This window comes from Megascapheus bottae, chromosome 35, assembly GCF_031878675.1.
Source record: "Megascapheus bottae isolate mThoBot1 chromosome 35, mThoBot2.hap1, whole genome shotgun sequence".
Lineage (NCBI taxonomy): Eukaryota > Metazoa > Chordata > Mammalia > Rodentia > Geomyidae > Megascapheus > Megascapheus bottae.
The window spans coordinates 5,213,606-5,240,908 of NC_143543.1; positions in this window are offsets into that span (position 1 = coordinate 5,213,606).

Below are 27,303 nucleotides of genomic sequence, written 5' to 3' on the forward strand. Positions count from 1 at the left end.
AGGCCGGTACAGCACAGTGACACTTGCACGTGGAGCAAAACACACAGAAGCACAAGTGGGAAATGTGTAGGCTAAGAACTTGTCTGCCATCTCTTCCAGTATCATATGGCATGTGACTGTTATCTTTCCTGGATATCAAAACCCTCTTTCAGCATAGGAAATCAAGAAAAGTGTTCAAAAGTGTCTTTCCCCAAGTTCACTCATGCTTCATTAAACCCACCCATGGCACCTAAGGGATGTCGCATGGACATGGAAATCACCCCTCTCTAGTCCTTCAGAAAACCACAGAGCAACAGCCTTGAAGACCAGCTGTGCAGAGGGAAAGCTTTAGTTTTGAACTGAATGCCACATCAGCCCTCGGAAGTCTCAAGTTACTGGGTTTTGAACCCCAAGCATAGAAAATATGCCAATTCCCCACCCCATGACAGGCATGATAAACACCACCCTGTGAAGTCATCATCCACAAAATATATGTAATGAAATTGTATGAAATCTCAGCTTGTTTTCTTCAGGGGAGTTCTACCACACAAGTATTCTGGCATGAACAGTAATCCTTTCCATCAGAAGGAAGAGGTTAATTCTCTAAGAGCAGTTACCAACATCACACTTAAAAGTCTTACAAATTGGGGTTGGGAGTTTGGCCTAGTAATAGAGTGCTTGCCTAGCTTGCACAAAGACCTTGGTTTGATTCCTTGGTAACATATACATAGAAAAAGAAGTCATAAATGGTGCTGTGGCTCAAGTGGTAGAGCTCAAGCCCTGAGAAATTCCAAGGACAGTGGTCAGGGCCTGAGTACAAGATCCAGCACTGGCAAAAAAATAATCTTACAAATTTTAGGTGGATAGGTAGTAGGAAGGGAAAGCAGCCACCTAAAGTTCATGGGTATGCATCTAGATATAAGAGAACTTATTGAAATCAAAATACAATGATCAATTGCTTAAATACATGTAAGATACATTATTTAGAAGTGAAAGACCACAGGAAGACTATGTTACCACATTCCATATTGAACTCTCATCTGTTCTGTTCTGTTTGTCACCATGAAACCTGCAATCACCTGGTGGGATCTAGTTTCTTGTGAAACAAACTGCTGATTGCACCAAGAACAGAGAAAGGGTTTATTGGTACACGTCTAATGACCTAACTTGGCTTTACCTAGAAGAAAAAACTTCTCTTAGAAATTTCTCTAAGAAGGTTCCAGAAGTATTGCTAGAGATCTCCAGCAATGTAGAAATATTGCTAGTATTGCTAGACACTTACCTCAACATCATAGCAGTGTGGATATGAAGATGAGAGAATGCAAGTATCCTTCCACAACTGTTGCATTCACTTCTCCCATAAAGTACAGCCAATTCTGTGTGGAAAGGGAAGAAGTAGATATGCCCTGGAAATCAAGAAATGGCAGCAACAGTGGTAACACATAGAGACCATATCGTGTGTGTAGACCTAACTGTTAGAAGTTGATACTGGCCTTTGCCTTCTATGTCTGCCCAGGAAACACTCACCTTATTGGAGGGAATCTGGTTACAAAAAGTTGACACCCTAGGTCATTGTCCAGAGCATCAAATAGTGGATTCTGCAAAGGAATGAACAGCTGCTGCCATTGCCAAGAAACAGCCTTAAAAACATGTTGGGGGAGGAGGGTGATGGCTAAACTTTGAGTGTTCCCAATCCCAGCTTGCTGTCCAAGCCAGTGTAGTCAGGAAAAACATCAAAGCAAGAAGATAGATGGAAAACAAAACTCTGAAGGGTGGTGGACTCCCTAGATCATAGAAGTTCTTACCCAAATGTCTGGGCAAAATCTTCAGTGGCCAGGTATACAAAGCAACTCACCACGGAACAACTAAGACAGTGCCTTCTTAAGGGACATTGTTTTGTTCCTAAACTAGGACAGGGAGCCAAAGTTATAACCACCAGGTGCCCTGTCTTTACTCAGATACATGCAAAACGTGATGAAAAGCCACCAGGGATTAAGGACTCCAGGAAGAACTCAAGGGAAGCATAGGAGCCAAATTTCATGTAAGTCATCCACCTTATAAATGTCTCCTAATTTTCGTTGACACATTTTCTGAATTGGTAGAGACATTTCCCTCAAAACAAAGAAACAGTTATGGTTGTGATTACAAATTTGGTGTCTTCCCTATAAGGTAGGGACTAATCAAATAACCACAGGCTCCACTTTCAAATATTAGTTAGACTTAATGCTTCCTCAAGTTTCTGGAGAACAGGCAACTCAGCAGATGTATAAACAGGTCCAGAAGAAATTACAGCAGCCCAGCCCAGATCCAGCCCATCCCATCCAATTTGTAAATACTGCATGTGTGTTAATAGACAAAGATGGCTTCATTCCCACCTGGAAGGGACCCTACATGTTCCTCTCCGGCCACTGTGAAAATATGTGAAATTCCTGCCTGGCTCCACCACTCACAACTAAAGCCTGCTAACTAAGCATGGAAGGCACAGGCCACTTTGGATCTAATGAGCTTAAGACTTGTGTTGCAATAACCCTTCACCCTTCCTGTCAAAATTTCTCCGGAGCCTTGCGTGACTCTTTCTGTGGTACAGCTTTTAAAAGTTGCCCAGGCTGTTCGGGGAAAGGATTACTAGTTATCCTTAAGTTCAAAGACTCTTTGTTATCCAGATTATCAGCCATGCTCAGCCAGCTGTGGCTGCTAGAGAGAGCTCAGAGTTCAGTTGGAATCAACCCAAGCAAAATCAAAGGGCAGAACTCGGAACAGCTTTAGTTCAGATAAACTTTCAAAGACACATTTCCAGACATGAAACTTACAGTTCTTTTCTATCCTACCTTCAGATGCTTCACAGCTGAATGGAAAGGATGGGGCAAAGAAGTTGCTACCTAATTATAAAAATGTGCCACAAGAAACTCTTGGCCAAATTTGGGTAAGTACTTTCTACAACTGGTCTAATCAATGACTTCACAATTACCCAACAAAAACTTCAGGATTATGTTTGTCTAGAAAAGAACAACAACCACCACAAATCTTTACAGACCTAGTCAAACCAGAGGCTATTGGTCAAATCTCCAGCATTATGAATGGGTTAACCATTCATCTTTAAATTAAGTCTTCAAAGAAGTAGGAATTTTTAGTCACAAAAGTTCATGACACCACTATTTAGGTTTGCTGAGGAAGCCTGTGTCTTGAATTATCTCTGTAAGAATTTCAGCCATTGTAAATGCCACTGAAATAAAATATACATGACATCCACTATCTCATTATCAATCAGTAATTCAAAAGTTTTCAGAAACCACATAGAAACTATAAATTTGACTGCAGTAGTTAAAGCATCAAGAGCATATTCTAAATAGAAAAGTAATTGCAACTATAAGTTGCTTCATTATGCAGCCAAAATGAAATTCAACAGTCCCAGACACATTTGTGTCCAACTTACAAACATGCATAATGATATTCCCAGAAGCATAGAATAAACTGTAATGTATACTTAAAGTTGCAATGGCTGAAAGCTTTTCTGCATTTTTGTACCAGACATTCCATACACATGTACCTGAGTTAGTGAGAACAACATGGCATAAACTCAGATCCACAGCAAGATAAAAGCAACGAGAAAAGTGGATCATACAAAAAGAATACTCAGCACAACTACTGGCATCTCAAAATATATGAGCATGCTCTTTGAAATGTGGCTTTTGGGTTTCACCATAATCCAAAATGGACTGTTTCATGCCGTTGTGTTGTATGTCTCCCAGAGCATACTGAGAAAGAAACTTAGGAGAAACCCAACCAAAGGTTCCCCACTTGGACATACTCAGTAGCATCTTACACTGTGAATATTGGAATCACGGGTACACATAGACAGCTTGTACCAGCCAATACGTTATATAGGTAGAAGGTAAACAAATGTTGGCACTAGATCACTGCATTTTCAGGTTTACTGTGTCTCAGGGGTTTCCTGCTGTTTTTTGTCCCTAAATAGTGATCTCAGAACACACCAATGCCCTGGTCTTTCTCTTACTATTTTCATCCCCCAAGAATATTGGCCCCTCTCAATAGGTTCTTCTCCAAAATCCAAATATGCTCTGTAGAGTCACTAGTACGCTCACAGAACTCAGAACATGCCATTTTGTGATATATTCTGTGTGATGACGCAAGCAGGTATGTGCTGGTGCTCTATCCAAAATTCAGACTATTCTACAGGAAGCTGAGTTGCCATCTCTGAGCCATTCATGCTCATTGCATCCAGGAATTTCCCTGACTCTGAAGTGTTATTTCTGAGAAAGTACCCAGAATAATGGTTCAGAACTCAACTTCTGCCAAAATGTTCTGCAGTGTCTATCTGTTAGATAGACCCCATCTCGGAGAGGCACTTAGACTGAAGTTCCGTGGTGGCCAATATTTAAGGCAAGATCTGTACTAGATCTGTACTAATTATGGTAAATGAGGGAAACTATTTCTTTTTCTCTTCTCTCTCTTTTCCTCTTTTTCCTTATAGTTTAATCTCATCTTGTTACTTTGACTTTGGTACCTTACATATTGCATATAAGGTTGTTTATTTGGAATAAGGAAGAGAAAAAACAAGATGACTGGGAGGGGTGGGGGAGAGACATTAAGAGGAAAATATGAGAATGTGACTAACTCCTGTGTATATCACCTTGACAATAAAACACAATTAAAGAAAAAGTTCAAAAAAGATACTTACAAATTCATGTAAGTGAATATTAAGTTGGCATATTCAGTTTCTCCACTTTGGAAAGCTGAGCTCACAAGCAGCTTGTAAGAATCTCATCACCAGATCTGCTGGCTCTTGGACTTTTGTATCCACAATCAATTATTTCTTCAGCTTTTCTGGCTCTCTAGTTTGCAAATGGAAGACGAGACTCTAATTGTGTGTTTATGCATACTATTTGCTGCACTTTAGAACCTTGAATAAAGCAGTAACTTTTCTGTTCCAAAGGTAAACATCCTTCTCCCTATATGTCCCAGCAGAAATTTACCTTCTGGATCACTCTGAAAAATCAAGATCATAATATATATGCATGAACCATATACAGATGATTCATACTAAAGACAACCAAATGGACTGAAGATAAAGCCAAGTCAAGTTATACCATGACTTACAAAAGGTATTTCTACCATTCCAGATTCCAAAAAATCTTTCTCATTTGCATCTGGCATACCTAAAGTTTCATTAAACAAGAAACATTAGGTTCTGAGCCCAACATAGCCTGAGCCATAGGCACGATTCCATTTCAGAATGTCAACAACTACCTGCTTAAAGAGAGATGCAAGAAGCTTTTGCTCAAAAGATACACACTTGTCTTTGGGCAAAGGTGAACTTGTCAGTATGCTGTGATGTTTATTATATGGTGATATTCACACAAGTCACTTACTTCAGGAATCAGATAGCAAGAAGAATTCAATGGAGTTGTTTAGCAAGACCTCAGTCCTCAGTCATACAAGGCAAGATCTAAAGAGCTGCTGAACCTGACCGCATTAATGCAGCATTGAACAATTTATATTTTTATAAATCTTTCTTTTTACTTCATTGGAAGAAACTTACAAATATTGACACAATGTTTAACTTCATGTAGTCCTGCTAGGCCTGCCTCTAGAATACTTGAACCATTGATACTAAATACTTCCATGTCTTAACTTTTTCTATTATGACCATGATAAAATAATAACATATATAAAGATAATGGGCTAGCAAGGTCTAGCCAGGATCTAACGTTTGCCTTTATGTAAGTTATACCATGGACATAAACATACTTTTATAAAGCTTATATTACATCAAATCTCAATCGCTACTCTGCTGGGTCCACAACATTTCATATAGCTTGGTATCCCATAGCTCACTGCAATGTTCAATATCACTGAGGGTATTAGAGGCTTGTTGAAAGACTTTATGTGACTTAGCAAGATATACAATTATTTTGAAATCCCAGTTGTAGCTATAACTTACAAGAAAGCCATTTCTTTTTAGTGTCCACCCTATTCCCAGTCCTGAAACTGCACAATATCTCTACCCTCCAACAACTGCTGAGTACCCCACCCCTAATGATCTTTGATGTCCAGAATCTGCAGAATACCACCTCCCCTAATGGCTCTAGGATTTCACCTCACAAAAGTCAGCTTGCTTGTGGAACTGCCAACTGAATGTGGTTTTTGTCTTTATAAACCCTTCCCCATTAGAAGTTGGTGCCTCTGAACTAGGAGCATGCCTATAGTCCAAAAAAAGGGCAGTCACTGATAACTAATGAAGAATCCTTTGTCAACTTTGACTGTGCCTCCATGGGTTTTTTGACTCCAAGGTTATTTCAGTACTATGAGTTTGCAGATGCTATTTCTCCAAGGTTTGGTCCTGTGGTACCAGTGGTATGGGCCTATGGGAACATCTGAAGTTAGTGGTAAGTTGCTCCATTTTGGTACCTGGCATCAAGAAGCAGATCAGTCTGATTTTCAAGCAGTTTTGAACTTTAGAGGTCCAAAGCCTACACAGATTTTGGTACAGCTCAGTTCCATTTACTAAGCAATCCATATACTGCCACGTTGAAGTGTACTCCAGAGCAAGAGTGGACTCAACAGTAAGTAAAAATTGATTTGACCACTTGAGCCTTTTTGACCAGGAAACTTGGTTCCAAGCCCTGTATATAGAACAACTACAAATAATAGCCTTCTCCATTTCTGGGAAGCCATCCACCAGATGGCCCCTTACTGAAGGAAAAGAAGGACTTTTCATCAGTGCAGTGAATTGTTTCTTTTCAATTTTTAAAAAAATAAATTATTTTCATAAGAAGGAATTCATAAGATCAAGCATGTCACATGGAATGCATACAGTTATAGTTTAGTAAGATCATTATCTAGATACTTAGCATACTAGAATAATTTCATTCCTCTTTTTTAGAATGAGAGTTTCTGGGTTACTGTTACCCCCAGTGGATAACAAAGTCAATTTGCATTATGACCAAGAGGGTCATGGCTCAGATAAAACCTACTTCATGGACAATTTAGATTACAATGCTAGACAAGCACCATGAGAACACATCGTGAAGGAATAAAAAAATATCAATTGTGAATAACCCCCCAAAACAGTGCATGTTTGAAGTCAGAATCCTAAATTACCCCTTCCTTATTGCTTCCATTTTTGTCAATCCATTAGACTTTTCAAGTGTTTACTTGAAGGAAATATGCTAGCAACATTAGGAAGTTGACAGCCACTGGATCATATACATACTCAATGGAAGGATTGAAAGGGTGGGCCACTGAAATGGCCAACAAAGCATATTCTCATAGTACTATTGTGACTATTTTGCATGAAGGGTGTTCATGTCACACCTATCCATGTTTGTGGGTAATAATGAAACCGTTGATAGGCAGAGATGTGCATCAAGATATGATGTCAGTTTGTATCACTCAGTTCTTGCTTATAGCCTTGATCAAGGTAGTAGGTATCAAGGCTATAACAGGATAGTTTTCCTAAGTAGAATATATTAAGATCTTCTATAGCATAAAATGCATTATGAAACATTTTTGGCAATATCAAGAAAATAATTGAGGGAGAATATGACCAGATATGCTATCTCAAGATGATTCTGCTTAGGGAAGGAGTAATTGCTGCCAAAACAATTCACAGAACAGGTCCTAACTCACTAATGTAGCATCTGTTTGGGGGACTTACAGAAGCTCCTTTTCAGAACTGCTCAATTCTTGTGAGCAATGGGAACTTTTAGGAACAAGGATTCCCTAAGGTCAAAACTTCCACGTAACCTCAAGAAGTGCCAATTCAATATAAGCCAGTTCCCAATATACCCTGCAGGCAGAAACATATACAGCTAGAGCTAACCCTGGGAAATCCCAAGTGCAGGAAACACTGAGGCTATTGAGCTTTCATTATTCCTCCTAATCTTCTCCTTTTGACTGGGGTTAAGATAGGATCCTTCAGAAAGAGTACTGGCACCCAGTGCTGCCAACCAGTATTTTTCTGGAACTGAGCAGGAATTAGCCAGAACTAGAGGATTCTAGAACACTTAGGATATGACACTTGCTTGGGGAGTGTAATGTAAGTCTCATGAGCCATATGGAAGGAAGGCTGAGAATATTAGCATCAACCCAATCAGCAATAAGAAGTCTTGGATGCTACTTTACTTCTTTTTACCTTATAATTGATGTAATCAGTTCTTAATCAGAAGGTCAAAAGAGTGGAAGCCTTTATAAGCTGCAGAGAAAATAGGTTACCAAATGCCCAACCATAAAGCAAGATAACTCAGTACCAGAACACAGCTTTGAAATATAACAACATACCACTTAAATGTAGGAAATGAAATGGTAGTTTTCTTGATGTGTTACATTTCCTCCAGAAAAATGTGATTAGAAACTCTTACTTTATTACAATTACAATGATAAAAGAAACTGTTTGAGTATAAATGGTGACGTCAACAAAATTCATATTCCAGTCCAGTGGCCTCAGGCAAAAGCAAGCAGAGCTGGCTGGACTATAAGAATGGTGAATTATGGAAAACAGCCTCATTGGTGGATGGAAAATCTCCTAGTGAGTGGATCAGATGGCAGAATACTGTCAACATTGCTAACATAGCTGTGCTACTGAAAAGTCTTCCAGAAAGTGAACAAAATTCCCATCCGAATTTCAAGATCATTCTTCACAAAAATGTACTGAAATTCATGGAAATAAAAAAATATTCTCTGACAAGTTAGCCATATTATAGGTATCCCAATACCACACATCCAATTATACTATAAAGCCATAGTGACAAAAACACATGGTAGTTTATAGATATAGATACTAAGAGCAATGGCCCAAAAGCAGCAAATCTGCTTAAGTCATGTTTTTGTCTTTGCATATCTCACATCTCAGATAAAAAGACAACCAATACTACTTGTTGAAAAGACTGTCTACATGTAAAAAAAGACTTGATTCCTACTATTCCATTTAAAATAACGTCTACATTGGACAAAGTTTTAATGTTACACCTGACATCTTTGAAGGTAATATAGGAAGACAGAAAATACTTGATAATATACACCTAGGCAATGATTTTCTAAAGTCTCCAAATGGCCCTGGAAATAAGAGAAAAAAATGACTAATCAGGAAAAGGCAACTGAAGAAATAGCGGTTTCTTAGCTTTTCAGATAAAGGTTTACCATCCAAATATATAAAGTGTTCAAATTAAACACCAAAATATCATACAGCCCAATCCATAAATTAAATACATTAAACAATTTTAGGAACTAGAAAGATTCAGAATCTTAAAGGAAGTGCATATCAAAATAACAGATTCCAATTTATCCCACCCATGAATGACAAGAGAAAGATCCCTTGATGTCATTTGTTTGCTGGCATTTATCTATTAAATTTATTGGTTAGGAAAGAATAGTGTTCTGATACACGAATAAGATCAAAGCATTTTATATGTAAAAATGGTGTAACAAAAAGCATCAGTTTCAGGAGAGAGGGCAGAAGGGTAAGGAGTTAGGGGTATAGAATAATTAATTCAGAGTACATTATGGGTACATATAGATATACCAAAATGAAACCTTCTTGTATATTTTTTTCATTACAATTAATAGAAGGGCTACTTTATATTCACCAGATAGAAGGTACATTGCTTAATCATTGCTACTCCTTCTCATGTTTTTCTCCCCATGCTTGTACAATTTATGTACACTAGTAAGATGAATCAGCTTGTAAAATTTTCCTGTTTGAAATAGACTTACTTCATCACTTATATAAAAATGCTATTAAATTTGACAGTAAAGGAATTCTGAACAAGGTAGTTTATTTGAAAGGTGGCCCTGTTCCTTTTGAACCTCACCTTCAGCCCATTTTTTCAGGGGCTATCTATCTTTTAGGTGGTTTTGGCTGGACTTTAATCCTTCTACTTATAGAATTAGTGACTAGGACTATATTCTCTTGACATCCAATCTCCCTAACATTTTGCCCATCTCTCCCAATTCCTGCCTTCCCATAATTTGGGATTATATCATTTTCCACATTGCCCCTAGTCCAGAAAATTACTGTGTAAAAGGACAACACAGGTAAAGTATGAAAAGACAATGTCATCTTCCTAGGTACCTAGGTCCCACTATTTCCTTCCAAATCAATTGAGATCATGTCCAACTAGAGAAGAGCTGTGCTCACTAATTGATGACACTTTATGGAACTGATGTTACATCAAATGCCAAAAACAATCACATAATCTGATACAACTGTAAGCCTCTGGACAAAGGTAGGCACAGAGATAGGAAAAGGGATAGGGGGTTCTAATAAAGGCCCAAAAAGCAGGGTGTGGTGGCTCATGCCTGTAATCCTAGCCAATCAGGAGGCTGAGATCTGAGGACGAAGGTTCAAAATCAGCCTGGGCACAAAAGGACCAGAGATTCTTATCTCCGATTAACCTCTAGAAAACAGGAAGTGGGGCTTGACTAAAGGGTAGGGCATTAGCCTTGAGCTGAAGAGCTCAGGGAAAGTGCCCAGGTCAAGATGAAGCTCCATGAACCTCCCCCCCCCCACAAAAAAGGCCCAAGATAGGAAAATCGTGACCAGGAAAAATGTTCAATCATAAAGTAGCCTAACCGGTGCATGCCTAACTAAAGTACACATAAATTAAAGAATTCTCCCCCTTTTCTTCCCCTTTCTCTCCATTGTCCTAGACCTTGTAGGTGCTCTCAGTTTGCTCCCCCCATGCCCAGTAAACACTTTTCTGCCTGAAAATTTTAAAGCATTTTTTTCTCCCAGTAAAAGTCTAGCTCTTAATGATAACCAATAGAGAAGGGAAAAATTGTCTATTTGTGAGAAAAGGATTAAGAATAGTAAAAGTTGTATTTTACTTAGAGCCTCCACATCACCTATAGATAGGAGTATACATATACATGTCTATTTGGCTTTCTTTCCAGGGCTATTATTTTTTTTTGTTCTTTGCTTTAATGGTAGAATCAGTCTAGTCTTGGGCTTTCCTTCTTTTGTCACGTAAGGTATGATCCAAGATTCATCACATTCTCCATACTAAAAGCCACAATGGATCTCTTGTGGGGAGACCTATAAGGATTATTAAAAATATATTTAGAGAGGAGGCGAAGATGGTGCCGAATCAATAGGGATGCTACCTAGCTCTCTCCCATGAAAAGAGAGAACCAGGGAATCCCACGAGCCAACTACCTTAAGAAATCCACAACAAGAAACTCAAGAAGAAACAGAGAGGGACTCAAACCAGAAAAGAAATCCAGATAAAGCTTACATCCAACTTTCTCAAAGAATTCGAAACGCGAGGTCCTCTCTCCCACCCCTCGCCACCGGCTGCAAGCCGGGAAAGCCACAGTGGAGGGTACCAGGCCAGGCAGCCCCAACCCACAAAAACCAGTATAGACCGGGCCAGCAAGCGGCAGAAGCCAGACGTGGAACACAGATGGCACCAGAGATCCAAGGGGAGTGAATGATTCTCCAACACTGTGGAGAAGCCCACAGCCAAATGTAGAGGAGTGAGTAGCCCAGCGGGTAGCCCAGTGGGTAGCCCAGCGGATCCACAAACCCAATGGGAAAGCAGAGCTGGTGGCAAACTATAGAACTTACCTCAGACCACTCCACCCTGCCCGAGAAAGAATGGCAAGTGCAAGGAGTGAAGGAATTTGAATCCTGTCCCTTCCCTCAACAGCCCCCTCCCCCAGGCCATTGATGGGAGACTGACAGGCGGATGGGTGCTAGGAACCAGCACCACACCAAGGGAGGCAGAGGTGTCCCTGCTACAACCTGCCCAATAGGTTCCTCTCCCAGGCCATTGACCAGACACTGAGAGGCGGGTGGGAACTAAGACCCAGCACCCCACTAAAGGGGGCAGAGGTGTCCCAGGTCACCCGCCCAACTGTTTCCTCTCCCAGGCCACTGGATCTGGAGAGTGGGAGGTGCTGAGACCCAGCCTTCCAAAAGCAGGTGGTTTGTGTGGGAGTTGAGGAGCCAGCATCTGTCCCACTCAAATCTTAAGCTGGGCACCCTACAGCTGGGAATCCCCAGCAAGACAGCACCAAGGGGTCCCCCAGAGTAACATACTCTGGCCAAAGCGGTGGAAACAAATCAGGGAACTGAAGGACAGACCAGTAGCTGAGCTCAACTTCTGAGAATCAGAAAGGCGCAGCTTCACTCTTCGATTCCAAGTACTCAGCTAGGCTGCGCCCCTGGGAAGAGAGCAGAAACCAGCTGATCCAGCTGAGAGCCCCTGGAAACTCCCAAACTCCAGACCCTTGGCTGGGGCCCTGCCCCTGGAAACAGTGCAGGAAAACCAACCATCTGCCCAGAGTGTTGAGACTGCCTGAAGCAAACAGACCCATCGCACGGCCCACTGTGAGGCCACTAGTTGGGCTGAGAGCTAGTCTGCACCAGCACACAGCCACTTGGAACAGGCTAAACACCTGAAAAAACTGCAAACTCTGACCTAGTCAGTAGTGGAATCAATTTGGCTGAGAACCACAGGTATACACAGATTCCCAGAACCACTGGTCCAAATCCAAGTAAAGACCACCACCTACTGACCACAGAGCGAACCTACAACAACAGTTATCAATGCCTAGAAGAGTGCAAAGATGAATTGTCACAGACATAAATAATCATAGTCCCACACAAAGCCCAAAAGGAAACAAGAGTGAAGGGGCGAGAGATGTCACCATTCTAAGAAATGCCACCTGAAGAGACATGAAATATGGCTCAAATCAATGGGATGATTTTGGAAATGAAGGCTGAATTCCAAAAACAAAAGATAGAAATTTCCAAGGAACTCTTTGAAATCAAAAGAGAAGTGGAAGAAAAGTTCAATAACCTCTCATCAGACTTGATCAGCTCAGTGTCCACACTTCAAGCAAAAATGGAGGCATTAAGCAGCAGATTGACTGAGAAGGAGAATAGAACATCAGGAACAGAAGAAAAAACACAAGAGCTGGAACAGAGAATCACCACCTTGGGAAGATTAGTCAGAATCCATCAGAGAGAACTCCAGGACCTGGCAGATGCAGCAATGAAGTCTAACCTTCATATAATAGGGATTAATGAGGGGCCAAATTTCAGGACAAAGGAATGCAACCCTTATGCATCAAAATCATAGCAGAGAACTTCCCCAACCTCAAAAGGGAAAATACTCACATTATTGAAGGACCCCAAACGGCCAAGATCCTAGAAGGAACTCATGTAGACATATCATAGTGAAGACACTAGACATGAATACCAAGAAATTGATCTTAAATGCTGCAAAAATAAAGAAAGAGTTATATTATAATGGGAAAAATCGAATTACACCAGATCTCAACACGCCAAACCTAAAAGCAAGAATAGCTTGGAAAAATATCACTGATGTCCTGAAGACCACCAACTTCCAACCCAGACTGATATATCCATAAAAACTAGCATTTCCATTGAGGGAGAAACAAGAATATTTCTCTCCAAAGTGAAGATTTATGAATACATGCAGACTAAACCAGCATTAAAAATTATAAACTAATCGAGAACAAATTATAGAACATCAAGAACCCCCATCAAGAAGCAAATATCTATAATTCATTAAACACAAAAGGGGGAAAAAAGAAAGAGAAAGAAACTTAGAAGTAAAAATAAATAATTACAACGGACACTGACCACTTCTCCATAATTTCCCTAAATGTGAACGGGCTGAACAATCCAATCAAAAGACACAACGCAGCAGAGTGGATTAAGAAAAAACACCAATCTATATGTTGCCTCCATGAGACTCACCTCACCGCCAAAAACAGAAACACATTCCAAGTGAAAGGAAGGAAACAAATTTTCCACTTCAATACACCATGCAAAAAAGCAGGAGTAGCAACCTTAATCTCTGACAAAATTAACTTCTCAGTAAAATCTGTACATAAAGATAGTGACGGACATTACATATTAGTAAAGGGTATAATCCATGCTCATAATAATACAGTTAGAAACATTTACACCGCCAACACGGGAGCCCCAAATTCGTCAAACAAACTCTTAGAATTACAGAACATATAGACTCAAATACAATCATAGTGGGTTACCTCAATACACCACTCTCAACAAACAACAGGTCAACTCAACAAAGTTAAGCAAAGACACCATCAACTTAAATGATACCATACACATCTGGGCTTGACAGATATACACAGAGTGTTAAACCCAACGGTGAAACGTTTTACATTTTTCTCAGCTGCACAGGGAACACACTCCAAAATAGATCATATAATAGTTCATACAGAAAACTTAAGCAGATACAAGAGGCCTGATAAAATCCCATGCATTCTATCAGACAAAATAGACAGACCCCTGGCAAGATTAATCAAAAAAGGAAAGAGGAGTCTCAAATAAACAAGATTAGAGATCCCACGGGAACAATCACAACTGATTCCCAAAAATTCAGTCCATAATGAATACCTACTACCAGGGTCTATATTCAAAGAAACAAGAAAATCTAGTAGAAATGGATGATTTCTTAAATAAATATAGGCTACACATACTGAACAAAGATGAAGTAAATAAATTGAACAAACCAATCTCTTACAACGAAATTGTGGAAGCAATCAGGGAAATGCCAACCAAAAAGAGCCCAGGTCCAGATGGACTCACTGTGGAATTCTACAGGACATTTAAAGATGAAATACCAAATATACTCTTGAACCTCTCCTGAGAATTAGAAACTGAAGGAGCACTATCAAACTCATTTTATGAAGCTTATATTACTCTCATCCCCAAACCAGGGAAAGACCCAACAAAAAAAGAACACTACAGACCTAGCTCTCTAATGAACACAGATGCAAAACTCCTCAATAAAATATTAGCCAACAGAATCCAGAAACAAATTAAAAAATCATGAACTATGATCAAGTAGGCTTCATCCCACAGATGGAAGGCTGATTTAACATTCGCAAATCAGTCAGTGTAATACATCACATCAACAGAGCTAAGGATAAGAATCACATGATAATTTCTCTGGACTCGGAGAAGACATTTGACAAAATACAACATCCATTCATGTTGAAAGCACTAGAAAAAATAGGAATAAGAGGTACATTCCTCAAAATAGTGAAAGCCATATATGAAAACCCTACAGCCAGTATTATACTAAATGGTAGAAGACTGGAATCAGTCACCTTAAAATCAGGAACTAGACAGGGATGCCCACTCTCTCCACTTCTCTTCAATATAGTCCTGGAACGCTTAGCCAGAGCAATAAGGCAAGAAAAGGACATCAAAGGAATCCACATAGGGAAAGAAGGAATTAAACTCTCCCTATTCGCAGGTTACATGATCCTCTACTTGAGTGACCCAACAAATTCCACTCCCAAACTTCTAGAATTAATAAACTACTTTAGCAAAGTGGCTGGATACAAAATTGACCTTCAGAAGTCAGTAGCCTTCTTGTACAAAAACAATTCACAAACAGAAGGCCAAATCAAGAAAATGATCCCATTCCCAAAAGCCCCCAACAGAATAAAATACTTAGGAATATACCTAACCAAAGATGTAAAGGAATTATTCAATGAAAACTAATTAAGCCTAATGAAAGTAATTAAAGAGGACACTAGGAAATGGAAAGGCATCCAAAGCTCATGGCTGGGGAGAACCAACATAGTGAAAATGGCTATACTGCCAAAATTGATATACAAAATCAGTGTAATCCCCATCAAAGTCCCAAAGACATTCTTTACGGAAATAGAAGATATAATCCAAAGATTCATGTGGAACAAGAAAAGACCTAGAATAAACCAAATCACAAGAGAAAAAGACTTTGTGAAGTGTTTAGATCCCGAATTTAGTGGAGACACAAGTTTCCTAACCTCTCCCCCCACCAAAAAATAAACCTGAAGAATACCCTTTTTTAAATCTTTTTTATACCCCATTTAATTTGCATTTTTAAATGTTCTTATTTTTCTCTTTGCCATTTAACCTACACCTTTTTTCCTAATGTTATGATTCTTTCCTTTATTTTTTTCTTTTTTTCTCCTCTCTTTTCCCGCAATCCTGCTGTCAATGTTGTCATCCCTAGAAACACAGAGACAGCTCTGGGTACAGTATAAACAAAAACAATATCCATAGTGATACAGTCACCTGCTTTTTGAACTCTGGGTTCTCAACCCTAGTATCTCTTTGGTTAGAACTCAAAACAGTGAGGAGTCTAGCCCCACGTTTTTTCTTTTCTTTTTTTCATTTTTTTCATTTCTTTTTTTGTTTTTGTTTTTGTTTTTTCTTTGTGTGTGTGTGTGTTTGTGCGTGCTGTTTTCTATTATTTTGTTGCTGTTTTGTTTTGTTTTTTTCTTTTCTTTCTTAAATTGGTATCATTGAAATCTCCTATATCAACCTCTGTCTTTTCTCTATATAGTCTTCTTATGAATCTTCGTAGTTTTATAAGTTTTATCTAAGTTCATCTAAACTTTCTACACAAATACTCTACCTGTCTATCACCTTAGATCAGTTATCTTTACATGATACCCTTTCTTCATTACTATAATATTCTTACACTCCTGTGTTATTCTTTTCCTACCTCCCTTGTCGTCTTTCATATTATTTTTCTATCTCGGGTCCTCTGTTCATCCTTCAAATCTTATAATGCAGGGATCTACATTTGATGGTTGTTGAGCAATGCTATGTATCTAGGTGTTCAACTATACTCTACCTCCAGAGGGACTTAAATAAAATAGAGATTGGATTGAGGGGCTTATTGTTTTGGTCATAAATTGTTCATCTGTGATTGTATTACATTTGTATGTAAGTGTACAAAAAGAAAGAGAGAGTGTTATTACTAATCTAAAAGAACTAATATCTATTGTCATCCAACAAAAAAGGTCTAGGTTGGTTATATCTGAAAAATTATAATCTTGTTTAGTATTAGTCTTGCTCCTATCCTCAAATGGGCAGAACAAGAAATTCAAGAAAAATGTCAAATCAAGGAATAGCATCTCCAACCAAACATAAACAGGCAATGGAGCAGTCAGTGGCAAATCTAGAGGCGAGCCTTCCAAGTGCTATACAAATGCAATTCACAAACATCATTAATGAAAAATGTAAAAACATAAAAAAGAGATAAGGGAGGAAGTCACAGCTAAACAAGATGAAACCATAAATAAGGTGATATGTGAAAAAGGGGAAGCCATAAAGGAGGACATAATAAAGGTTTTTCAAAGAAAAATGGAAGAATTCATAGAATCCACAAAAAAAGGTGACCCAACTCCAAGAAATGTGCAAAGAGAATAACCCTGCTGAGCCAACCAATCAAATGGAAATCAAGGAGCAAAAGAAATCCATACATGATCTAAAAGAATAGATGCAAGGCATCAAAAATGAGCAATTAGAAGCAAGGGAGATGAAGAATAAAGAAGATAGCTTTGATACCAGGTTAGACAATGCAGAAGAGAGAATTTCCAGGGTTGAAGATAATTACGTTGTTATAGAAAAAGAACAGAAAATGATTCAATTCAAATCTAGGAAATATGGGAAAATGCTAGAGTAGGTCCAAGATACGATTAGGAAGCCTAATTTAAGGCTAATTGGTATTGAGGAAGGTCTAGAGAAAGAGGTCAATGGTATTGGAAATATACTTCAGGGAATCATCCCAGAGGACTTCCCAAATATCCACAAGAGCAGGCCCATCCAGATACAAGAAGCTTTGAGATCCCCAAACAGACCCGACCAGAAAAGGACATCACACCACCACATTATAATCCGAACTGGATCAATACAGGCCAAAGATCGGATCCAAAAAGCAGTCAGGGAGAAGAGAACAATCACCTATAAAGGCAAACCAATCAGAATAACCCCAGATTTCTCAGCAGAAACCATGCAAGCAAGAAGAGATTGGAATGATATATACCATACCCTGAAGTCAAATAAGTACCAGCCAAGAATACTGTACTCAGCTTAGCTCTCATTCATAACTGAGGGAACAATAAAAACATTCCATTCCAAGGAAAATCTTCAATATTATGTAGCAACAAAACCAACACTACAGGAAATTCTCAAAGATGTTCTACACATGGAAAAATACAGGAATGTAATATAGAGAAAGACATGGAACCTAAAACTCATAACATCAAAGTACCACAAAACTATCAAGACAGAGGCCCTAATGAAAGCTTGAAAAATGGTAGGAACTAATGAATATTTCTCAATCCTGTGTCTCAATATCAATGGGCATAACTCTCCAATTAAACGGCATAGATTTTCTACTTAGATCAAAAAACACAATCCATCGTTCAGCTGTCTTCAAGAGACACATCTAACCCAAAAAAACAAACAACTTTTGGAAATGAGAGGTAGGAATAAATTCTATCAAGCTAACAGCACCCATAAACAGGCTGGAGCTGCCATCTTCATATCAGATAAAATAGATTTCAAACTCAAATTAGTGAGAAAAGACAAAGAAGTTTACTACATACTACTAAAGGGATCTTTCCTCCAGGAAGACATAACCATCCTAAATCTCTACACATAGAATCCCAGACCTCCGAACTTCACCAAGCAATCATTACTTTCACTGAAACCATACATAGATCGAAACACATTGATTGTTGGTGACTTTAACACACCACTCTCACCTGTGGACAGATCAACAAGGCAAAAACTCAACAGAGAAACCTTAGAATTGAACAACTATATAGACCAACTAGATCTAACAGACATCTGCAGATTATTCCAACCAGCAACAACACAATATACGTTTTTCTCAGCAGCACATGGAACATTTTCCAAAGTAGAACACATTTTAGGCAAAAAAACAAACCTGGTCAGATTCAGAGAGACTGAAATTATTCCCTGCACTCTCTCAGACCACAAGGGCATCAAATTGGAACTGAACACACAACTCCACCAACAAAAACCCTGTAACTCATAGAGGTTGAACAACACATTGTTGAATCACCAATGGGTCAACGAAGAGATCAGAACAGAAATCCAACAGTTTATGAAATTTAGCAATAAGGAGCAGACAAAATACCAGCTCCTTTGGGAGTCAGCAAAGACAGTACTCAGAGGAAATTCATAGCTCTGAGTGCCTACAACAAAAACTTGGAAAAATCACAAAAAAACAATTCAATGTGTCACCCTAAGCTACTGGAAAAAGAGCAATAAACCAACCCTAGTCCCAGTAGAAGAAAGCAAATTATTAAAATCAAAGCAGAATTAAATGAATTGTAATCCAAATAACTATGGAAAGAATCAACAAAACAAGGAGTTGGTTCTTTGAAAGAATTAACAAAATTGACAACCCTTAGCAAATCTTACCAAAAAAAGAAGGAAACATACCAAAATAAACAAAATCACAAACAAAAATGGTAATATAATGACAGAAATTACCAAGATCCAGAGTATCATGAGGGAATACTTATAAAACCCCAACAAATTTGAGAATCTAGAACAAATGGATGAATTTCTAGCCAATATTAACAAACACACACTGAACCCAGAACTAACCCAACTAAACAGGCCTATTTTAAGCACTGAAATAGAAATGGCAATAAGAGAACTTCCACCTAAGAAAAGCCCAGGGCCAGATGGATTCACAGCTGAATTCTATAATGTCTTCAATTCAGAGCTCACACCAATACTCCTCAAGCTCTTCAACGAAATTAAAAACGAATGTTCTTTACCAAACTCGTTCTATGAAGCCAGTATAACACTCATCCCCACACCAGACAGAGATTCATAAAGAAAGAAAACTATGGACCTATTTCTTTGATGAACATCGATGCAAAATTTCTCAACAAAATACTGGCCAACCATCTACTACAACTCATCAAAAAAAATTATACACTATAACCAAACAGGATTCATCACAGGGAGGCAAAGCTGGTTCAACATACGCAAATCAATTAATATAATTCAACACATCAACAGGACCAGGGACAAAAATCCCATTAATGTCTCAATAAATGCAGAAAAGGCATTTGCCAAGATCCAACATCCCTTTATACTAAGAGCTCTGGAGAAACTAGGAATCCATGGAACATTCCTCAATATATTAAAGGCTGTGTATGACAAACCCATAGCTAGTATTATACTTAATGGCGAAAAGCTAAAGCCATTCCCTCTAAAATCAGGAACAAGACAAAGATGCCCACTCTCTCCACTCCTCTTTAACATAGTATTAGAATTCTATCCATTGCAATGAGGCAAGAAGCAAGCATAAAGAGGATCCAAATAGGGAAAGAGGAAGTCAAACTTTCTCTCTTTGCAGGTGACATAATTCTGTATTTAAAGAATCCTATAGACTCTACTCCCAAGCTCCTTGAGCTGATTCAAATCTTTGGAAGGGTGGCAGGGTATAAAATTAACGGTCAAAAATCAACTGCCTTCCTCTACGCCAACAGTGAGAGGAACGAGGCAACAATCAAGAAAGGAACTCCTTTGCAATACCATCAAAGAAAATAAAGTTACCTAGGAATTACCTTAACAAAGAACTTAAGGACCTTTTTGATGAAAACTTTAAAAATCTGAAAAAGGAAATTAAAGCAGAACTGAGGAAATGGGAAAAACCTCCCATGATCTTGCATTGAAAGAATCGATATCATGAAAATGACAATTTTGCCAAGGGCTATGTCATTATTTAAAGAAATAGAAGAGGCAATCCAAAATTTCATATGAAATAACAAAAGACCCCGTATAGCAGAAAGAACAGTGAAGGAGGAATTTCAATAGGAAACTTTAGACACTATTACAATTATCAAAACAGCTTGGTACTGGCACAAGAGCAGGCCTGAAGACGAATGGAATAGAACTGAAACCCAGATATTAAACCACAGACCTATGGCCACCTAATCTTTGACAAGATACCCAAAAAAAAATAGAATGGAAGAAAGATAGCCTCATCAACAAGTTGTGCTGGCAGAACTGTTTAAGCATAAGCAGAAAACTAACGTTGGATCCTTCTTTGTCACCCTGCACAAGAACTAACTCCAAATGGATCAAAGACCTGGAGGTAAAAGCCGACACTCTGAAAAATTTACAAGAAGGAATAAGAGATACACTAGACCTATTTGTCCCAGGTCGAAATTTTCTTAATAAGGACCAAGAATCACAACAAATCAGAGAAAGGCTGGATAAGTGGGACAGCATTAAACTGCAGAGCTTTTGTATGGCAAAAGACATAGTAGTAAACTAAGTAGGAAGCCTGTAAAGTGTGAGAAAATCTTCACCAACCACACAACAGACAAGGGCCTCATATCTAAAATATATCAACAGCTCAAAAAATTGAATCACTCCAAAACTAATCTCCAAAGGAACAACCATTCCATTAAATGATGGGCCAAAGACTTAAAGAGAGTCTTCTCTAAAGAAGAAACAAAATGGCCTATAGACACATGAAGAAATGCTCAACATCTGGTCATAAAAGAAATGCAAATCAAAACAACTCTAAGATTCCACCTCACTCCAGTTAGAATAGCCAGGATCAAGAAAATAAATAACAGCAGATGCTGGAGGGGATGTGGCTAGGGGGCATCACTACTACACTGTTGGTGGGAGTGCAAACTCATTGAACCACTATGGAAAGCAGTATGACAGTTCCTCAAAAGACTAAACATAGAGCTCCCCTATGACCCAGCAATTCCACTACTTGGCATTTACCCAATCATCCAGAAACAAAGACATACAAAATCCACTAGCACAACAATGTTCATTGCAGCATTATTCACCATAGCAAAGATATGGAACCAACCTAGATGTCCCTCAGTTGATGAGTGGATCCACAAGATGTGGTATTTGTACACAATGGAATTCTATGCTGCTGTCAGAAAGAATGACATCGCCTCATTTGTTAGGAAATGGAAAGACTTACAAAAGATCATATTAAGTGAAGTAAGCCAGACTCGAAGGAACTTAGGCCCAATGGTTTCCCTCATTCGTCATAATCAGTAGAAATCTTGGGCTCTCCTAGCAGAGATTTGCAATGGAGCAAAACCTTGATACAAAAGGCCATATAGTAGGACGCTAAATGACAGGATCTTTAGGACATAAATACATAAGACACATGATGTAATCTCTCATCTCTTTTGCTGTCCCTTGGTTATCTCATATTGTTACAATATCTCACTTTGTTACCTGATATATCGGATATATTTGTATTTGATTGTTTGGTTTTTTGGGGGGGGTACCCAAATATTTTTTATTTTTATTTTTTTTCATTTTTTATTGTAATTAGTAAAAGGGTTACATGATATTTGCCAGATAGAAGGTGCATTAATTCACGTACATTGATATCCTTTCACATGTCTTGATACCCATTTCCCTACCCCCCCACACCCCCCACCGGTCTTGGTTTCCCCCCTTCCCTATCAAATTGCAAATAACCAAATACAAATAAATTCAATATATCAGATAACAAAGTGAGATACTATAACAATATGAGATAACCAAGGGACAGCAAAGGAGATGAGAGACAACATAGTACATTAAGGACAACAATCATTCGTTGTGTACAAATACCACAACTTGTTGATCCACTCATCAACTGATGGACATCTAGGTTGGTTCCATATCTTTGCTATGGTGAATAGGGCTGCAATGAACATTGTTGTGCTAGTGGATTTGGTATGCCCTTGTTTCTGGATGGTTGGATAAATGCCAAGTAGTGGAATTGCTGGGTCATAGGTGAGTTCTATGTTTAGCCTTTTGAGACACTGCCACACCGCTTTCCATAGTGGTTGAACGAGTTTGCACTCCCACCAACAGTGTAGTAGTGATCCCTCCTGGCCACATCCCCTCCAGCATCTGTTATTATTCGTTTTCCTGATCCTGGCCATTCTAACTGGAGTGAGGTGGAATCTTAGAGTTGTTTTCCTTTGCATTTCTTTTATGACCAGATGTTGAGCATTTCTTCATGTGTTTATAGGCCATTTTTGTTTATTCTTCAGAGAGGACTCTCTTTAAGTCTTTGGCCCATCTTTTAATGGGATGGTTGATTCGTTGGAGATTAGTTTTGGAGTGATTCAATTTTTTGAGCTGTTGATATATTTTAGATATGAGACCTGTGTGTATTGAATTGTTAGTGAAGATCTTCTCCAGTTCTCTAGACTTCCTGATTAATTTACTAGCTATGTCCTTTGCCACACAAAAGCTCTGCAGTTTAATGCAGTCCCACTTGTCCAGCCTTTCTCTGATTTGTTGTGATTCTTGGTCCTTATTAAGAAAGTTTCAACCTGTGCCAAGGAGGCCTAGTGTATCTCCTATTCCTCCCTGTAAAGTTTTCAGAGTGTCAGCTTTTACCTCCAGGTCTGTGATCCATTTGGAGTTAATTCTAGTGCAAGGTGACAAAGAAGGATCCAACTTTAGTTTTCTGCAGGTGCTTAACCAGTTCTGCCAGCACAACTTGTTGAAGAGGCTATCTTTCTTCCATTCTATATTTTTGGCTCCCTTGTCAAAGATTAGGTGGCCATAGGACTGTGGTTTAATATCTAGGTCCTCAGTTCTATTCCATTGGTCTTCAGGCCTGTTCCTGTGCCAGTACCAAGCTGTTTTGATAATTATAGTTCTGTAATAGAATATAAAGTTTGGAATCGAAATTCCTCCGGCGCTGTTCTTTCTTCTAAGAAGTGTTTTTGCTATACGGGGTCTTGTATTATTCCATATGAAATTTTGGATTGCCTCTTCTATTTCTTTTAAGAATGACATTGGGATATTGATGTGTATTGTGTTGAATTTGTAGATAGCTCTTGGCAAGATTGTCATTTTCACAATGTTGATTCTTCCGATCCAGGATCATGGGAGGGTTTTCCATTTCCTTAGTTCTCCTTTAATTTCCTTTTTTAGGGTTTTAAAGTTTTCATCAAAAAGGTCCTTTACCTTCTTAGTTAAGCTAATTCCTAGGTACTTTATTTTCTTTGAGGCTATTGTGAAAGAAGTTTCTTTCCTGATTATTGCCTCATTCCTCTCACTGTTGGCGTAAAGGAAGGCAGTTGATTTTTGCGGGTTGATTTTAAAGCCTGCTACTCTTCCAAAGTTTTTAATCAGCTCAAGGAGCTTGGGAGTAGAGTCTATAGTATTCTTTAAATACAGAATCATGTCATCTGCAAAGAGGGATAGTTTTATTTCCTCCTTCCCTGCTTGGATCCCCTTTATGCTTGCTTCTTGCCTTATTGCACTGGCTAGGAATTCTAGTACTATGTTAAAGAGGAGTGGAGAGAGTGGGCATCCTTGTCTCGTTCCTGATTTTAGAGGGAATGGCTTTAGCTTTTCACCATTAAGTGTAATACTTGCAGTGGGTTTCTCATACACAGCCTTTATTACATTGAGGAATGTTCCATGGATTCCTAGTTTCTCCAGAGCTTTTAACATAAAGGATTGTTGGATCTTGTCAAATGCCTTTTCCGCATCTATTGAGACAATCACGTGATTTTTGTCCTTGCTCCTGTGGTTGTGTTGAATTATATTAATTGATCTGCGTATGTTGAACCAGCTTTGCCTCCCCTTGATGAATCCAGTTTTATCATAGTGTATAATTTTTTTGATGAGTTGTTCTAGACGGTTGGCCAGTACTTCGTTGAGAAGTTTTGCATCGATGTTCATCAAAGAAATAGGTCTATAGTTTTCTTTCTTTGATGAATCTCTGTCTGGTTTGGGGATGTGGGTTATACTGGCTTCATAGAATGAGTTTGGTAAAGAACCTTCATTTTCAATTTCGTTGAAGAGCTTGAGGATTATTGGTGCGAACTCTGCTTTGAAGGCCTTATAGAATTCAGCTGTGAATCCATCTGGCCCTGGGCTTTTTTTAGGTGGAAGTTTTCTTATTGCGATTTCTATTTCAGAGCTTGAAATAGGCCTGTTGAGTTGGCTTAGTTCTTCTTGGTTCAGTGTGGGTATGTTAATATTGGCTAGGAATTCATCTATTTGTTCTAGATTCTCAAATTTGTTGGCGTAAAGATTTGAGAAATATTCCCTCATGATATTCTGGATCTTGGTATTTTCTTTCGTGATATTACCATTTTCATCTGTGATTTTGTTTATTTCGATATATGCTCTTCTTTTTTTGGTAAGATTTGCTAAGGGCTTTTCAATTTGTTAATTCTTTCAAAGAACCAACTCCTTGTTTTTTTGATTCTTTCTATAGTTTTTTTGGATTCCAAATCATTTAATTCTGCTTTGAGTTTAATAATTTGCTTTCTTCTACTGGGATTAGGGTTGGTTTGTTGCTCTTTTTCCAGGAGCTTAAAGTGAGACATTAACTTGTTGTTTTGCAATTTTTCCAACTTGTTGTTGTAGGCACTCAGTGCTATGAATTTTCCTCTGAGTACTGCGTTTGCTGTGTCCCAAAGGTGTTGGTATTTTGTGTGCTCCTTACTGTTAAATTTCATAAACTGTTGGAATTCTCTTCTGATCTCTTCGATGACCCTTTGGTGATTCAACAATGTGTTGTTCAGTCTCCATGATTTACAGGGTTTTCATTGGTGGCGATATGTGTTCAGTTCCAATTTGATGCCTTTGTGGTCTGAGAGTGTGCATGGAATAATTTCAGTGTTTCTGAATCTGACCAGGTTTGTTTTATGGCCTAAGATGTGATCTACTTTGGAAAATGTTCCATGTGCTGCTGAGAAAAACGTATATTGTGTTGTTGCTGGGTGGAATATTCTGCAGATGTCGGTTAGATCTAGTTGGTCTATATAGTTGTTCAGTTCTAAGGATTCTATGTTGAGTTTTTGCCATGTATATCTGTCCATAGGTGAGAGTGGTTTGTAAAAAGTCACCGACAATCACTGTATTTCGATCTATGTATGGTTTCAGTGAAAGTAAACTTTGTTTGATTTAGTTCGGAGCTCTGGGATTAGGTGTGTAAATATTTAGGATCATTATGTCTTCCTCGAGGAAAGATCCCTTTAGTAGTATGTAGTAAACTTCTTTGCCTTTTCTTACTAATTTTAGTTTGAAGTCTATTTTATCTGATATGAGGATGGCAACTCCAGCCTGTTTATAGGGGCCGTTAGCTTGATAGAATTTATTCCAACCTCTCACTTTCAAAAGATGATTGTTTTTTGGGGAAAGATGTGTCTCTTGAAGACTGGCCTGAGGGAGTGGGCTGTTGAGGGAAGGGACAGGATTCTAAATTCCTTGCCCCCCCCTGCTCCCACCAGTCTTTTTCGGGTGGGGTGGAGGGGTCTGAGTTAAGTTCTATTGCTTGGCACCCGCTCTGCTTTCCCGACGTGTTTGGGGATGTGCTGTATTACTCACACCTCTGCGTCTGTCTGCGGGTGTTCCACGCTGGTGGGGAGTCTTTCACTCCCCTCGGGTCTCTGCCACCGTCGCCTGTGTTCTGCGTCTGGGTTCCACTGCTTGCTGTTCTGGTTCCGTGTCTGGGATCTGCTGCTTCTGCCGTTCGCTGTCCCTGTTCTGTGCTGGTTTCTGCAGCAGTTGGGCTTCTGGCCTGGCACCCTCCACTGCCGCCGCTTTTCGTGGCTTGGAGCCGGCGCCGGCCGCCGCTTTCCCGGCGTGGAGTGGGCACCTGCAGTCGCTTTTCGCAGCTTGGAGCCGGCACCAGCTGCAGCTTTTCGTGGCTTTTGCGGCTTGGATCCAGCAGCGAGAGGTGGGGGAGGGGTCCTTGCATTCCAAATTCTTTGAGAAAATTGGATGTGAGCTTTATCCGGATTTCTTTTCTGGTTTGAGTCCTTCTCCGCTGCTTTTTGAGTTTGTTGTTGTGGATTTCTTAAGGTAGTTGGCTCGTGGGACTCCCTGGATGTCTCTTTTTATGAGAGGGAGCTAGGCAGCGTCCCTATTGTCTTGGCGCCATCTTCCTTCTTTTGTATTTGGTTACTTGAAATTGGTAGGGAACGGGTGAAAACAAGATGAGGGGTGGAGGTGGGGGGGATGGAAATGGGGATCAAGACATGTGAAAGGGTATCAATGTGTAGATCCATGCAGTATAAGGGTTGAAAGACGAACAGAGGTCCAGAGATAGAAAAATAGAATGAGAAAGGTCAGGGGGTAAGTAGGTAACGTATTTGAGGACAAAGTTTGGAAAGTATTAGAATAAAACTTATGTGTTGCTGCGTGACTAGCTCTTAGCCCAACCATTGGCCTCGCAGTGGACCATGGGATGGATCTGCGAGCTTCCGTCTGAGCGCGGTTGGCAGACGTTTTCCCGTGCTGCTTCCAGTGGCGACCCCAAGCCAAGGGTCTGGGGATTGAGAGTTTCAGGGGCTCTCAGCAGGACAAGCAGGAGACCTCCCTGTTCCCAGGGGTGGGGCCCAGCTGAGGACATGGGCTCCAAGGGCGGACCATGCCTTTTTGGTTCTCAGAAGGGGAGCTTGGCTGCTGGTCGGCCCTTCAGATCCCTGCTGTGTTTCCACTGCTTTGTCAGAGTCTGT